General features: G+C 41.1%; 1 protein-coding gene across 3 annotated transcripts in view; it reads left to right on the top strand.

Annotated features, from left to right (window-relative positions):
- Nucleotides 1-17,702, top strand: part of CDH4 (cadherin 4) — a 663,987-nt gene that overhangs the window by 556,546 nt on the left and 89,739 nt on the right. The window lies entirely within an intron of this gene.

The following is a 17,702-nucleotide window of genomic DNA, read 5'->3' as shown; positions in this document are numbered from 1 at the left end:
TTAATAGTTTGTAAGTCTTGTGTCATAGCTAATAGCTTTTCTGGTAAATTTCTGCCTTTCGAAAAAGAAGATCTAGTATTGCATAAGAAAACATGTACCAAAGACAAACTCTTATTTGAAAAGCATTGTCTTCCTGTCTACCATAAGTGATCTTTATAAGGATGAAGTGAACATTAGGACATGCTTCTCATGTTGCGTTGTGTGCCATCCACATCACCAAGAGAATGATTACTTTGCATTGCAGTGGTATTGGTGTCGCTGTAGTGATCTGTTATGTTTGAAGTATCTGAATTTATTTGTTTAACTGCCATAGGAGCTTAATGCCAAGGTGAAGAAGTAGTTAGGAGGACTCTCTAAACAATACTCATTCTCCGAGTGGTTTGTTTTGGAGATACGTATTTTTCTAATTCTTTTAGCCACTAAATCCTAGCCTTAGAAGTGCTTTGATCTTGGCTGATTCCATCTTTTTTTGTGGCCATTGCATTGCTGAGAAGATGGGACTTGGAAATTTTTGTAATTTTCTATAATAAATGAGCCTGAAGACGCTTCAACCTATTCACCCAAGGACATAGGAAATAATAGGAGTACTTGTGGCACCTTAGAGATTAACCAATTTATTTGAGCATAAGCTTTCGTGAGCGAAAGCTTATGCTCAAATAAATTGGTTAGTCTCTAAGGTGCCACAAGAACTCCTTTTCTTTTTGCGAATACAGACTAACACGGCTGTTACTCTGAAATAGGAAATAATGTATATACGTCTGTGAATTGATGCAACTGGATTATTTGGGTGAAGTCCTGGCCCCATTGAAATCAATGGCAAAACTCCCATTGATTTGAATGGGGCCAAGATTTCACACTTTGTGTCTAATCTTCCCCCTTTTCCACGTTTTCAGGCCCCCCCTTACATTTACAGATTAATCAGTTAATGTTTATACAGCCTGTAACCCGCTGGATTTCCTACCTTGGCCTGAACCTTAACTATTTCTGGGTTTTCCCTTAGAATGCCCCTCTGCCTCAAAGAGCTGCTCAAATGCTTCCATATCTGGCTGGGACCAATAGGGCCATCTTGATCTGACCTCAGAAAGAATCAGCAAACATGACTGCAGCTCTATGAAGGTTTCATCCATCTGACATCAAAAAGTCCTACATTTCTCTAAAATCTGTCATCCTGTTAGGCAGCCCATTGAAAATGTTCTGGGCTACATGTGAGCCAGATATTATTATTACACGCCTTTGTATTCTGATAGTTTGACAGGAAGACTGAAATCTTGATCCTACAGCCTCGCCATCTTTCATTGTCCCATAAAGGTGTGCTAACAGGGAACTGCCCCAGCCTGAGAGGGATCGAGGTTCCTTGCACTCTCTCTCCCATTTCTGGGCAAGGCACAGTCTGGACATTAATATATAATTTATTGTTTGCATGGTCACATCAGGCCATTTCATGTCTAAGCAGCCATTTGTGTGTGGAATGGCTTGAATCATTGCATAAACACAGATTCCCCCTTTCCCCCCTGAATATGTACAGTGTATGTTTACTCTGAATATAGGCTAGGGTTCTCAAAGGAGATTAAGGGAATTAGGCACCCAACATGCAGTGAATTTCAATTAGAGTTGGACATCCTTGTGCATCTTTGAAAATTCCCATCCTTAATATTTTGTGCTTCCAGATATTATGTTGATGGGTACCTTAAAAGCACATCCAGTAAACAAAACAAACGGTACATTTTAGCTTAAGACATGTGAACATAAGCAGAAAAGTCAGAGGAGGTGATTACATTTCATTTAACGTTCTTCACCCCCTTCCAGTGCAGTGAACTAATGTCTAGAGTATGCTGGCTTTACTGTACATGCATTTTGCTCACAGATGTTCCAGCAGCAGACTGGCTTGCTGCTTATTTTGAAAGCTAGATTATTTCTATTCAAGGGGAGTGCTGTGTCATGATCAGCGGTGATAATATTGAAAGCCTACTCTTAGTGCATGATCATCTAACAGGATGCAATTACCTGATAAATTGTGACACTTTCTATAGCTGGGCATTGGTTATATTCCACTGGGAGTCCAGTTCACAAAGTATAATCCACTGTTCAAAAGTTCCTTATGTACCAATGAAATATGCTCTAGTGGTTCCCTGGCTTTTATAAATAAAAAAATAAAGCAAGTGATTCAAGGCACAGGCTGCTTGTCTCTGTGACTTCTCTCTTCTCTGCTCCAAACCAAAATAAAACATGAAAGAACAATCTGAAGGATCTTGTGGCATGTATTGAAAGAATAATCACAGAGGCACTTATCAAAATCAGAGACCCTGTTTTGTACTTTGTTTCTTTGTAAATAAGAATGAAATTGGTTTTGGGGTGGAAATCTGGTTTTAAGCGCACTTTGCAACACATTGTGAGCGAAGCATAATGGATGAATGAATAAATATTGCATGTCTCTGCCATTAACTGATTTTTGTTCAGCTGCAGAAAGGCCTTCTCATATTCCTCCTCTTCTTACCTGCAATGACTAAATACTAGAGAGACACGGTAAAGTGGGTGAGGTCATATCTTTTATTGGACCAACTTCTGGTGGTGAACAAGACAAGCTTTTGATCTTGCTGAGAGACTAAAGAAGAGCTCTTTGTAAGCTTGCCTCTTTCACCAATGGAAGTTAATCCAATAGAAGATACTACCTCATTCACCTTGTCTCTCTAATATCCTGGGACAGAAACAACTACAACACGCTGCAAATGGATAAATATGTCACTTCAAAAGTGTAGTCTGTCCATTTGTTAGATTATTGATAACTGGGTACAACTTCAGAGACAGCTTTTGGGATGTTCAACCATGTGGGGGCCGGATTCCCGGGAGTCTTTAATTTGAAGGCAAGTCAGGAATGTAATGTAAGGGTGTGGAGTTCCCTTCTGCCATTGTATTCTGTTTAGGCAGAATTCACAGATCAGAATAAGATCATAAGAATGGCCATACTGGGTCAGACCAGTGATCCATCTATCCCAGTATCCTGTCTTGCAACAGTGGCCAGTGACAGATGCTTCAGAGAGAATGGATCAGACGGGGCAATTTATCGACTGATTCATCCCCTCTCACCCAGTTCCAGCTTCTGGCAGTCAGAGGTGTAGGGACACCTGGAGCATGGGGTTGCATCCCTAACCATCTTGGCTAGTAGCCATTGATGGACCTATCCTCCATGAACTTATCTAATTCCTTTTTTAACGCAGTTATACTTAGGCCTTCACAAGATCCCCAGGCAACCAGTTCCACAGGTTGACTGTATGTTGTGTAAAGTACTTCCTTATGTTTGTTTTAAACCTGCTGCCTATTAATTTCCTTGGGTGACCCCTGGCTCCTGTATTATTTGAAGGGGTAAATAAGTCTTCCTTATTCACTTTCTCAATACCCATTCATGATTTTATAGATCTCTACCATATCCTAAGTTCCCTCTAAACTGCACAGCCGCGCAGCTGTCTATTAAGGGCCACGCAGGCACTCAGGGCTGTGGTGGGGAGAGATGCCTCTCCCCAAGCCCCTGGCCTGTTGTGGTGCCCCTCCCCGGCCAGAATCCAGCCCAGTCCCGAATCTGCAGTAGCTGGAGGATAGGCGCCCCTCCACCGGCCCTGACCCAGCCCGGCCTGGACCTGGAAATTGAACTTCCTTCTTGTCCCATTCTTCCTACTTTTCTTAAGGTGAGGGACCTTGTCAAAGGCTTTCTGAAAGTCCAAGTACACTATATCCACTGAATCACCCTTGTCCACATGCTTTTTGACACTCTCAAAACATTGTATTAGATTTGTGAGGCATTCTTCCCCACCATAGCATGTTCATCTATGTGTGTGATCATTCTGTTCTTTACTATAGTTATAACCAGTTTGCCAGATAGTGAAGTTAGGCTCACCAGCCTGTAATTGCCAGGATCATGTCTGGACCCTTTTTTAAAAACCGGTGTCACATTAGCTATCCCCCAGTCATCTGGTACAGAGGCTGATTTGAGCAGTAGGTTACATACTGCAATTAGTAGTTTTGCAGTTTCATATTTGAGTTCCTTCAGAACTCTTGGTGAATACCATCTGGTCCTGGTGCCTTATTAGATTTTAATTTATCAGTTCCTCTATTGACAGAGGCCAATCTGGGACAGGTCTTCAGATTTATCCCCCAAACAGAATGGCTCCTATGTGGGAATCTCCCTCACATCCTCGGCAAAGAATTTCATTTAGCTTTTCCACAACAACCTTGTCTTCTTTGAGTGCTCTATTAATACCTTCATCATCCAGGGGCCCCACCAATTATTTGGCAGGCTTCCTGCTTCTGATGTACTTAAAAAAATTTTGCAGAGTGATCTCCACTGGCCTGTGGGAATAGTCCTAGCTGCCAGGCAGCTTATTGACTATGTAGTGAAATGAGGGAAGAGACAAAATCTGCCACTCACCTTCCTGACTATAGAGGGAAATAGAAACACTGTGGAAATGACAGGGGATAGGGTAAAGGTAGAAGGAAATGGGGGAGTTTGGAGGGGTGGAAGGAGACAATGAGAGATTTCTGGGTGTGAGGGATTAAAGAAGTAGGCATAACATCCCTTTCCTTGCTTTCTGTGATGGTAGATGCTTGGAATGCTTTGAAAGCAATGGGAGCAAGACCTCCAGCTGATACGTGAACGGTGCTGACTCAGAATCGTGGCTACAGTATAGGACATCCTGGGTAGAAGGAAGAGTTAAAGCAGTGATAGTTTACAGTATCCTCAGGGTCCCATCCGAGATGTGAAGGGTGCCCTATGGTTGGAAAAAAGGAAGTTGAGTAAAGACTAGTCAAGTTAACACTATACAGTAGCTGAGAACAGAATTTGACCCACACTTTGTCCTAGATACTACCGAGTTAAAGCTTTTGCCCCTTCTTACATTTCTCGTGAATTATATCAAAGGATGTGACCTCTGTGTTTAAAGGAATATAGAAATTGCTATTCTAGATCAGATGAATGGTCCATATAGTCTGGTATCTGTCTCTGACATTGCCAAGTACCAGAGCTTCAGAGGAAGGTATGAAACCTCCATAATGGACAACTGTGCAGAGATATATCTTGGGGTGGACATTTCTTACCCCAAGGAGTTAGAAGTTGACTTAAGCAAAGTCTCATACTAATTCAAGAGACAAAATGATTTTCATGCTGTCTTGACTGGGTTTATGTGTCTAAGCAACAGATGCTGCAGAAGTTCCTCCCCTGAATCAAGATAAAAGTTCTGATGATGGTAGAGATCTTGTTAGCATGAGCTTCCTGCTAATTTTATGCTGTCTGAAATGGACACCCACAGGTATGAAGCAGAGTTCTGATTAGTTTATCACTGATTATCTAATCTGGAGGTGGTTTGGAAGCCAATGGACCTTCTGTGGTTTCCCAGTGGAGATTATAATTATTTCCTAAATGCATGTTCCAACTCCATCAGGGGCATCCTGATAATTTTACAGTGTGAAATTTATAGCAAATAAGGCATATTAATGGTAAGCTAGTTTATGTAACAGCAACCCTCTCCCAAATCATTAAATCTATATGACATTTTTAATGGTTGCTACAGCACAGTGTTTGATATTATGTTCATTTCTTTTTCCATCCTTTTAAACCCGTAGAATTTTTCTGAAGTGGTACTGGTAAAGGTTCAATATTGCTTTGAGTGTCACCTCATCACAGACACTCTAATCATGATTATAATCCCATTGGGTAATGAAATGAAGAGAAGCTGTGTCTGAACAGAGGATTGTGTGTGTGTGTGCGAATATGCACATAACTAAAATAATCCAATTGAACTATGTAGTTATTCTGAATTATATCTATTTGAAAAGACAGGATATCATAAAGACTGCTAATATGGTGGAAAATTATATTAAGCTGAGACAAGACAAAGTTGATTATGTGCTAGTCTAGTGCTGATGTGCCTGGTGCTAGTCATTTGTACATATTGATTGATCTTAAATATAACAGAGCCAGATGAAGGAGGTTGGGGGGTGAATAGTTATTGACTTCATCTTCAGCTGTTTGGTATGCCATCCTGAGATTGTGGATCCAACTGTCTTGATTTACAAGGCTCCAGATTAAAAACTCTGATAAAAAAGTAAATGATAGGTAAATGTTCCATTCAAAGAGAAAGCAACCTACACTCATTGTTAGAAGTTGATTGTTGCATTTTTTGAACTCTAATATTAAAAAAAATATTGGATTTTGATATTAATTCTTCATTTAAAGTCTGATCAAAAGCCTATTGAAAGGCTTCCATTGAGATTCAATGGCTTTTGGATCAGGCCCTTAGTTTGTCAGATATGTACTAGGGGTCCAAGCTTTCATTTACACGACATGTGAGAATACCAGTTCATTGGAACAATGTGCTTTTCTGCCGTTTGGTAAGAAGAAATTATTTTATGTTCCATTAATTTTCATGGGTTTTTTAATTGACTAATTTTTTACCAGCACAAACCTCAGCCTGAACTTCATTTTGGTTCATCCTCCCTCCCGTGTTCCACAGCTGTTAAGCTATGAGCAAGAGGTTTCTGATAACATTCTTCCTTGCATGGCTTTATTAAAGTGGTGTCTGTGCTTTAGGGTCACTTACCTTTGGCACCATAAAGCCTTGCTTTTCAGAGCATTATAATTCAGCTGGTGTCATTCGCATGGGGCCAAACTGTGGCATGCAAGTTGTCAGTTAGGATGTTTTTCTTATAAACAAAGCATTTTGAGGAGGCAAGGATTAGATCTTGAAATGACAATAAAATGGATTTCTGGTGGTTTGGCCGAGGAATTTTTTACGGCCCGGATCCGTACATTCATACATGTGGATGGACATCTTCACAGACCCCTGCCTCTGAAGATGTCCCATTGACTCCAGTCGAGCTCCATACCATTGTAAGCAATCTGCTTAGATGCATGAGTTTGCCGGATCAAGGTCTAATCCTGAAAATTGACATTTGGAATGTGTTTTGTCTTTAGTGAAGATTATATATTTTGGTGTTCTTACAAGATAAGAGTGCCTACCTATGCATGGTTCTAGGAACCCTTGATGATATATAGAAATACCCCTGTTGTAATACACACGCCCTTAATTTATCTAACTCCTCTCCCAATACAGCCAACAATTGTCATACAGAAAATGCACAGTGTTTGCTCCACTGCTCCCCACCTCTCCAAAAGTCAGGGAGAGTAAACAAACTTTGCAGCATCCCTAGCGCATCAACACATTCAGGCTATTTCAGAACAGGGAGAGGAGTGGAAGTAGTAAAGTCAAAGGGCCCTCATGGAGAAAGCCTTACCAGTCTGCTCATGGTGAGCTTTCAGGGTGCTTGGCATATCACAGAATAGGGCCCAATGGGTTTGATCCTGTGGGATGCTGTGCAATCCTGCAAGGTGCTTCCATTCCAACTGACTTCAATGGGAGCTTAGAGCACACACCATATTGTGGGAACTTTTCTGAGTTACATCAACAGTTCTTTGTGACTCCTTTATCAGGAACCAATGGGGTGCAATCTAAAGACATTGGGACCGTATTAATTGGCCATTCAGGTCTTCACTGGACACTAATACTCAATTGCACAGAATGGGTGAAAAAATGGCTTTCTGACAATAGCTTATCTGCTTCAAATGATTTGTAAAATCAGCACTCAGTGCCACAAAAAGTTTATTAGGAAACTGAAGCTTCCCTATTGTGTTAGTGTTCCTTTTCATGGTTATAGACCTTCATAGCACTACCAGATCCCAATCCTTCAAGCACTTGTGTGCATGATTAACTTCAGGCATGGGAGGAGTGCCATTGAAGTCAGTGGGACTATTCACACGTGTAAGTCTTGGCAGGTTCAATGCCTAACTTAATGCCTACTCTTGAAGGGCTGATGACTACCAGACATGTCGAGTTGTGCTATCAAAGCTCATTTTAAATTGAGTTCATCCTAGTGGTTGATTCTGAAAATTTGGCAGCGTGGAACTGATTCTGAAATTGGATGGTGACATCCAGGTCTTGTGTAGGATCTAAACAACTTGGATTTTAAAATGTAAATTGAAAATTGAAAAAAGTTTCTAAAAAATTGTACACGTCATTTTTTTTCTGCTGCAGCTTCTTTTCAATTCCCGTGCCCTCTTTTGACTGTGTAAGTCATACTTGGGCAGAAAAAAAGCCCACAAACATAACTGCAACCATGTCTAATTAGGCAGAGCTATGTAAATGTAGCATTTCTACATGATTATAAATGTCAGGAGAGTGTTAGATAAGACATGACAGTTTAGAGTATTTCTTGTGTACCTAGTCTAAAATGTTCTTATTGCTAATCCTATTCATCTGGAGTTGCTTCCTAATTAGAATATTTATGGACTAATAAGGAGGTGAACAAGACACTCCAGTTCTGTTCCAAAGGTAAGAGAAGGGATTCATTAGACTCAAAGTCTCTGTTTTGATTGCTGTACAATGCAATTAATGTTGTCCTAGACAGTCTTTTTAGATTTACCTTAAATATTTAAGAAAGTGTCTGTGTTTACTCTCTGTCTTTCGAGTGAATTCTGGTTCAACTCAAGTCAAGAGGACTTTTGCCATCAACTTCCACTAGGAACAGGATTTGGATTTTCGAGACAGATTTTCAACATCCGGCTACCCCTTATGGCACTTGGGGAAAACAGGAGACTTTGGCCAAGGTGTGAACTCTAATGGGCACTGAGCGTTCCAGGGGTTAAAACAGATTGAAAGAGGAGAGGGAGTTCTCACCACAGGAATGCTGCTCATCAAAGCCCAGAGGAACAGAGGGAATGCACCTCAGATTTTTTCAGAGGAAAGTTAGCTGAGCTTATGGTCCCTGCTCCGCCATCTCCTTTTACTTTGACCTCTGATTGCATCTGCAAACCACGAAAGGGTTCTGTCTGCAAAGCCATGTCTATAATTTTTTCCTAAACTCTGGGCAAATATTTTTTGTACCAGCTGTGACAGGCCCCAAAATCAGCTCTTCTTGCAGCAAAATCCGATTGCCTAGAACTCCCCTCCTGCATGGAACCCCTTCCCTCTAGATCTTCAGCAGAGGATGCCTGTGAAAACAACATTCTGTTGCTTTAAGGGTTTTCAGGAAATTTGTTAAAATGGCAAGTTCACATTACTTCAAGTCTTCTCTGTATAAATTATAATTAGGCATGAGGCTCTCATAGATAAAGATAAATATAGCCTCATTCCACTGCTGATGGAAATCATTATCAGCCATTATCAACTTTAATTAATATATTCGCATTATTCAAATACAGGTAGAAAATGTTCTTTGGTGTCAAAACTAGAAAGGTACTGTACCTTGCTTCTGTGTGATATGAAAAGCAGCTGACACCTCTCAGAAAACTTTGCAGAAAACATTCTGTTTAGAAAGTATCAGGGGGTAGCCGTGTCAATCTGTATCCACAAAAACAATAAGTAGTCTGGTGGCACCTTAAAGACTAACACATCTGAAGAAGTGGGTTTTTTACCCACGAAAGCTTATGCCCAGATAAATCTGTTAGTCTTTAAGGTGCCACCGGACTCCTCATTGTTTTTCTGTTTAGAAAGAGTGTCCTGCATAATAGATGCCATGCTTATATTTTCTTCTCTGTTCTCCCATATAAGATTTGTAAAATGGAGGTGGACCTTTGTTGCTGAAGAACATATCTTCTCCTGACGTACTCCTTCTCCACTTGAAGATGTAAACTGTTGTTTGTGGCATCAGTCATCTCCACAGCAACCAGTTTTGAGGCCACAGAGGGTACAATTCAAGGTGCTGGGAGTGAACAAGGGTAGTAAATGTCCTATGGTAGCTATGAAAAAGGGTAGCTCTGAAAAATGATGGAAAGGAAATGCAATGCAAAAAATATGGGCTAAAGAAACCTTCACTGGTTCTAAATGGACATTTTCCATTAGACAGCAGCAGCTTTTAAAGAAATACCAAATATATCACAATCCAGCTGAAAGCATCCATTGGTCAATTTTGTTGGATTGTTTCTTTTTATGAAAAAATCAGGGCCCAATTCTGCAGGCTGCTGAGCAGAAATCAGCAGGAGCTGGGTGTGCTCTTGGGACAGGGTTGAGTTTTTAGTACTCCATTGTACTTGAAAAGGGAGCTGATGAATGACATCAGGCCAGATCCTCAGCCCCTGCATACCACTGCGAGCAATGCAGAGGGACCTTAAATCTGCCCTAAAAGGGAGGAGGAGAATTCCTCTTGTTCTGGGGGCTGACCACCAATGCAGGGAGCCAAGACAAGGGGTCGTGACACAGCTCAGAGAGGACAGGGCTCTCTGGAACTCTGCCAATGTCCGGCCAGTGGAACAGTACCAAACCTGCACATATTAGAGCTACCATGTGGCTCCTGTCGCTTGAACCAGGAGTGGCCCCCAGGATAGGGAGAGGCATAAAAATTGCTTAGAACCAGGTGTGCTGGAACAATTTTTGTAGTGGGGTTGCTGATGATGGAAACCATGTATTTGTTATTACTACTTCAAGCTAGGGATGCAGCAGCACCCCCAGCTTCCCTAGGTCCCGCACCACTGCTTAGAACCACCTTTGCCCATCTCTATCAGCTGTGCTAAACATGAGCCTAACACAGTGGAGGATCGTGCCCAGCATTTAGAAGTATTTCAATAAAACATTTTAAAAAACCAAAACACTATCTCAATTAATTTAGATGGAATAGAGGGGCCTGAAGATATTAACAGAACCCAGTCACTGTCCAACATTCAACAATGTTCAGAAAGGTTGGGGTTTGGTGTTTGGAGACATCCGCCTGCTTAGCACAGTGGTAAACACACAATTAAAAATCCTTTTAGATGTCTATTAAAATGCAGAAAGAAAGAAAACACCATCAAAGCATTTGAAATGCAAAGTATTAAATAAGGCGTTCGTTTTAACAACATCCCTTGTTCCCTTTCCCAATAGCCAGAGAGAGTTTTTAGAAGAAAACAAAAAGCTTGTTTGATGGTCTTTTAGATGTATCATAGATGATAATAACTGTCCTTTTTGGGGAAATAAGAGAAGAAGTTAGTTATGATGGGCTGGAGCTGACGTTCTGTTATTGTTAGTCTGATCCTGTTTCCTAGAAGACAAAACAAGACAAACACACAAGGGAAGAGAAAAGAAAAGAAAAGTTAGAAAATGCAGCTTCTGTCTCTGGTGTTGACTTTCATTTGCAGCCTCACGATGGAGGAAAACAGGCACAGCACACAGTCATATCAGCCACTCTGGGATTTGGCAACCTTGTACCAGCATCAAATTGTTTAGGGCATTGCTTTTAGTTGTCTCTTTCTGGTCACAGGCTTACAGCAGTGTTGCAAAATACAGAGTCTTTGCCAGCTAAACCAGATTTGTATTAAGCAGAAGGAAAAAGGAGAGGGATAGGAAAGGGAAGAAATAAGGTGGGGAAGGAAAAGGACACAGGGTGGGGAAGGGAAGACAAAGTCTCACATCCCAGGTGGTGTTCAGGATTCAGCTGGAGCTAGTGGACCTGGTGGTGTCATCTGGCTCCTTTTCTCTGGCCCAATATGGTCAGGACATCTCTTAGGATTTAGGAAGCAGAAGGTCTGGGGTCACAGGCGATGGTAGGGATGGCAGCAATGATTGTGACGCTCGCTTCAGTAGCCTATTTTTCTCCCCAAAGTCTCTTTCTTAAGAACCCCAAAAGGGAGTGATGGGTGAATGGTGCATCTCCTCATTATTTTGTCCACTAATTAGTCCTAACATCCAAAATACCAATTTTGGTGTATTAACTTTCAGACCTCAGTTCCTCTTGTTTACCAGGCATAATCTTAACGCTTATATCCGGGTGCCTTTTTGTTTGGACTAATTCTGTCTCTGTCTCCCTTTCATACCTTTTCCCATCAGCATTTGTTATTATAGGTTATTGTGATATTTTATGAACTTTCACTTACTTTTTACAGTTGATCTCTCAATCAGGATAAATTTGTAGGCACCATTATTAGAGCAACACCCTCAACTCCCAAAGACTCCAACCTCATAGGAGGGTCTTAGCGCCTCACAGGAGCAGGCTGAGTTTTGTAATTTCCAAAGCAAACTAAAATAAATCTTGAGTGGTAGTACTGCCATCTGTTCCTTGTTTTGTGTTTTCCTCCATTGATAGGCATTGGTAAAACTTTAGTTGTATGATAGACTCCCCTGTTGAATGTTGAAAATAGGATCATATTTACATGTATTGCATTTTCCCTTGTCCTTCCTGAAAGTGACAGAACTTTATGAGGTATGAGTTTTATCATCTAAATCAATGACTCCTTGGGCCAATAGTTTAGTTAGAGACCCCTAGGACTCAAACTAGGGACCTGTTACGGCTGATTTAAGTTAGCACTTTGTTTCTTCTGTCACATAATAAATTTCAAAACCTGGATTGTACTGACATTTGCTACTAGAAAGGAGAAATAAAAAAAATCTATATAGCTTCCATAAACTCTGAACTGAAGCAACCAGTACGATTGGTGGGACCGAGTGGCTGCAAAGATAAAACCTTTGCACCTCTGAGATACAAAAGTGACTGCAACTCATGATAAAATTAAATACATTTCATGGTTGCACCTTATTCCCTGCAGGGAGCTAATCTGCCTCGCAAAAACCTTGAACCATAGTTTATCACAGCCTGCAGCTTCTACTTAGGAGAGACCCATGCCCAGGATCTAAATCCCCTCACATCCTACCCAAAGAGTGTGGTCCTACCAGCTCAGAATAGCGCATAGTTGCTTTTGGCCTGCTGTAAAGCTTCTGTTCTCTGTACTTTCACAAAATAGTTTTGTACAAGAAATGGAGGAAATATAGCATGCACCTAACTCGCATGGATGTTATAAAGTATAATTACTATATTGTTTGTAAAACTCTTCGAGAACTTCAGGTGAAATGCTCTATAGAAGATTAAAGTATTATGATTATTATTATTTATTTTCCTCTCAAAAAGTGTCAATGGCATATCAGTATAAATTGCTTGCAGGCATTTGTATGGTTACAATGGTGACCTACTACTCCTCTTACACCTGTGCATCTCAGGAGTAACCTCATTAAAGTGAATGGAGTTACATTATTGTAAAATGAGTGTGAGAAGAGAATTAATCCTAATGAGTTCAGGTAACTCCCTCCAAAATTGCTGTTGGGATAGGAAACAAAAAGAGATCCTAAAGAAAATAACAATGTGGTTTTTGAGACTTCTGATTTCAAGGTTATGCTTATTTAACTCCTTGGCATGCTGGGAGTTGAGATTTCAGAACATGAGATATATTTGGAGGGTGAGCATGCCGCACTGGCATTCTCCAGGGTGAAGATCATTTCATTCACAGTTTCACCTCCAGACCAATGGGAAAATATTCAGGACTTAAAGGATATGTCTATACTGCAATTAGACACCCACAGCTGGCCCATGCCAGCTAATTCAGGCTCGCAGGGTTCAGGCTACAGGGCTGTTTAAGTGCAGTCTAGACGTCCGAGCTCATATGGAGCCTGGGCGCTCGGACCCTGAGAGGTGGGAGGGTCTCAGAGCTCAGGTTGCTGCCCGAGCCAGAATGTCGACACTGTAATTAAACATTCTTTAAGACATCTAGTCTCCATATCACCATTTACAATTTGCCTCAAACTTTCCAGGAAAATTCAACCATCGAATAAGACTATTTCCAGCACCTCTGAAAATCGGGCCTGGGTGTCTCAAACTGGGCTCCCCAAATTAGTGGATACTTTCAAAAATATGGTCCTGAATCTCTCTGTGTCTCAGGTCTCCATCTGAAAAATGAGCATGATATCACTTCCCTACCTCACAGAAGTATCATGATGATGAAATTGTTAATGCTTGTATCTATAAATAAATAAAATAAAATACACCACCATTATGTATGTCATTTTAATAAGCATTCAGTGAAGCATTGAATATGATCAGGTCCCGAGTTAACCTCAATTAATTATTTTATCAAAATTATATTTTGCAATTTTTTTTTCAGTTTAGGCTTGTTACGTTTGACTATCTCAGACTATATGCTGCTAAATTCAACTTTAAAATTCAGGGTCATTTTGCTTCCCATATGAAATTCAGATCTTCCATAGCCTAATTTTTTTTTTAATGAAGGTAGCTAAAACTGCAGAAAGCTTAGCTACAGAAACTCCCCCTTGCAGCTACTGAACAGGACACGTCAGTGTTTCTCCAGTCTTATATCCACATGAATTTCATTTCATCATGTAAATATGATTGGCAAGTTCCTCTCTGGTACCTTGTGGCAATGTGAAATTAATTCCATATTACGAGACTCTGGGATCATGTCAATGGATGTCCACAGTGGTGATTCTTTTATGAAATTTGCCCTGCTAAAATGGAACCTGCTTACTGGTCACTTAAAAGCCTTTGACACTTGCAAAGATCCTATGCATCCTTGGATGACAAAAAGTATGGAAATTAAATACTGCCTGATTAAGGGTCTGATCTGAGAAAATTAAATCCTGCTTTCAATTATTGAAATGGCTTGTGGCTACTGCTTGATTCTTTATACCTATAAAAAGGGCCCAATTTATGCTGCCAAAAGTCTCCCTCTACGTTTGGAACATTTTAGAATTAAAGGAAACCCATCTAAATCTACTTCTTCCTTTTAAATTAATAAATATACCCTTGCCTCCAATACTTTATACCTCAAAACACGGAGTGAGTACTTTTTAAAAAATTGTTCACACTAAGTTCTTTTACTGTAGTTGGCGTGGTCAGTTTGTTTCATACCAGTTTGTATGGTAATAATTGCTCTCATTGAATTGCTCTTACCTGTCTGTGGGGGTGATTCTAGAGAGGAGGACATCATTAAAGTTGATGGGCCAATATTGGAGAAAAAAAAAGTCCCGTTCATCATGAAGAAATCTCTCAGTTGCAACATGACTCTGATGAGCAGAATGAACCCCACGTCACCCCAAAAAGGGTTAAAATGAGCCTGAAACTTCTGTTGACCTTACCTGTTACACCTGGGAAAGGCATGGTTAAGTTGAAGGAGAAGTGAAAAGTAAGAGTGCAGCGCAGTCAGTGAGAAAGGAAGTGTTCTCCTTGGAGGACAGACTGGATGCGGAACTGATCAATGGGGAAAGAAAAGGGGAATGGCTACAGAACGAAGACTAGCTCCTGTAGTGAGCCCTGCAAAAGTGCAGGACTCAAGGGAAGCATCCCTGTGAGTCAGTGTTCTGAGAAAAGGATGGAGTATCAGTGTGAAGTGAAGGAAAGGCTAAAACCTCAAACTCAGTAGCGGGGAGAGAGGCCCAGCAGTTGAGACTCTCAATTTTGCTGGAGAGCCTGGGACTGAAGAGAAATCCCAGAAGCGCTGAGAACTTTTTGGGGTTTCCTTCTCCTCATCATCATCATCACTCCCATAACTGCATTGGTCGTTGGGGCACCATCATTGATGAGCAATCAACCAATTGTCTCCACCCCTGACGATTGTGCGTCAGTGCTTGAGTTTCTGCGAAGTCCATTCCTGTCCACTCTTTTATGTTGTCAGTCCATCTCTTCTGTCTACCTCTTCTTCTCTTCCCCTGTTCTGTTCCTGGGACGATGATCTTGGGTAGGCCAGATGATCTTGTTACATGGCCGTACCACTTCAGATTGCACTTCTTCACAGTCGTCAGGAGATCTTCAGATGACCCAGCGCGTTGGGTGGTGATGTTGCAGACCTCTTCATTAGTAATGTGGTCGAAGTAGGAGATGCCCAGGATTGCACAGAAGTATCACATCTCTACTACCTGTATTTTCCATTCAGGTTCTGCCATAAGGGTCCATGTCGCACACACATACAGAAAAATGGAGATGACCAGTGCCTGCAGCAGTTTCGGTTTGGATTCCAGGGAGATGTGCTTGTTCCTCCAAACTGGCTTTAGCTTTGCCACTGTTGCTGCTGTTTGTGCAATTCTTGCCAGAATTTCTGCCTTTGATCCTTCATCAGTGATGATTGCCCCCAAATACTTGAACTGTTTCACTGGCTCCAGCTCTTGTCCACTGATCAGCTCACAGTTATGTGAGCTGATCCTGTCACATTTCTTTGTCATCAGCTTGGTTTTCTCTGAACTGATTTCCATGCCGTATTGTGCGGAGGTTTCATCCAATCATTTCCCAAGGTTGGTATGTTCATCTTCGCTACCTGCCAGGCCATCAATGTCATCAGCAAACCAAAGATTTGAGATTGTTCACTCCCAAATGCTGACTGTGAATATGTGATCTTCTAGGGCATCAGTCATTATGCACTTCAAGTAGATGTTGAACAGTTGAAAGAAAGCAGCCTTGCTGGACTCCCACAGTGGTGTGAAACCACTCTCCTATTGTTCCATTGACGAGAACTGCACTGCTGGCCTTGGCATACAGTTGTTTAATGGTAAGAATAAGCTTATGACCAACATTGTACTTCTTCATGGTTGCCCAGAGAGCTTCATGCTATACTCGGTCAAACGCCTTCTTGAAGTCAACAAAGACATGGTAGATGTCCTGCTGGTGTTGTAAGTACTTCTCAAACAGAACACGAAGATTGACAATCTGTTCTGTGGTACTTCTTCCAGCATGAAAGCCAGCCTGTTCTTCAGTGATGATATTCTCCACTTGTAGCTTCAATCTGTTCAATATGACTTTCAACATCTCTTTGCTGGGATGGCTAATTAAGCTTATGATCCAGTAATTCTGACACAATTACAGGTTGCCTTTCTTTGGCAGAGTGATGATTAGTGACTGTGTCCACATGGTCACCGGTCTGCCAGATCATATTGCAGATCTTGATGAGTACATCTATTACTATTTCTCCTCCGAATTTCGTCATTTTGGCTGGGATATTGTCAATATCTGTAGCGTTTCCATTCTTGAGTGATTTCACAGCTGTCTCTACTTCTTCACACAGTATTGAAAAGTCATCCTCCTCTGTTGAATCTGGGCTGTCTAGGACACTAGGATCTCCATTTGTCTGGTGGTTGTATAGATCAGAGCAGTAATTTGTCTACCTATTGATGATGTCCTTTTCTTTTGTAAGACTGTTCCCTTCTTTGTCTTGAATTGCATTAGCTTTAGTCCATCTTTCCTTCGTCAGATCTTTTATAATCCAGAAGACTCATTTGCTATTTTTATTATTGATACACTCTTCAATTTTGAAGCATTGTTTTTCGATCCATATCTCCTTGGCCACTTTCATTTCTTTCTTGATCTTTCTACCAATAGCTCTGTATTTATCAGCTCCCTCAGTGCTGTTCTTGTCTCTCTTGAGTTCTCTTCTAATGTCACACATTTGTAGTATTTCATTTGTGACCCAAGGTTTTGTCGTCTTATGGTGTTTCCCAAGAATTCCATTGCTGCCTCATTCAATACAGTGTTAAAATTGTTTGTCATTGTTTCTACGTCTTCCTCTAGAGCAAGCAGTGGAGCAAATTTTCCGCCGATCATTGCTTGGAATGACTCTGCAATGCTTCAGTCTCTAAGTCTTTCTAACTCAAACTTGATTCTACTCAACTTTGGCCTGACGATTTTCCTTAGCCACAACCAAAAGTTTAGCATCGCAAGGTCTGATCACTTCCAGTATCAGCACCGGGGAAGCTCCTTGTTTTAGCTCTGTTGATCCCAGAACAAAATCGGTTTTGCACCATGATGTGTTTTCTACATTTGTTTTAATGCTGCTGGAGGATATGATTTGGAATTTGATGGACATTTATTTCCCCAGGAGCTGTGGGATTTTAGAAGAATCTGGCTGGAGGGCTAGATCC

Source organism: Natator depressus, chromosome 13, assembly GCF_965152275.1.
Source record: "Natator depressus isolate rNatDep1 chromosome 13, rNatDep2.hap1, whole genome shotgun sequence".
NCBI classification, from domain to species: Eukaryota; Metazoa; Chordata; order Testudines; family Cheloniidae; genus Natator; species Natator depressus.
The sequence above is the reverse complement of the archived record's forward strand: the minus strand, read 5'-3'. Positions and strand labels throughout refer to the sequence as shown.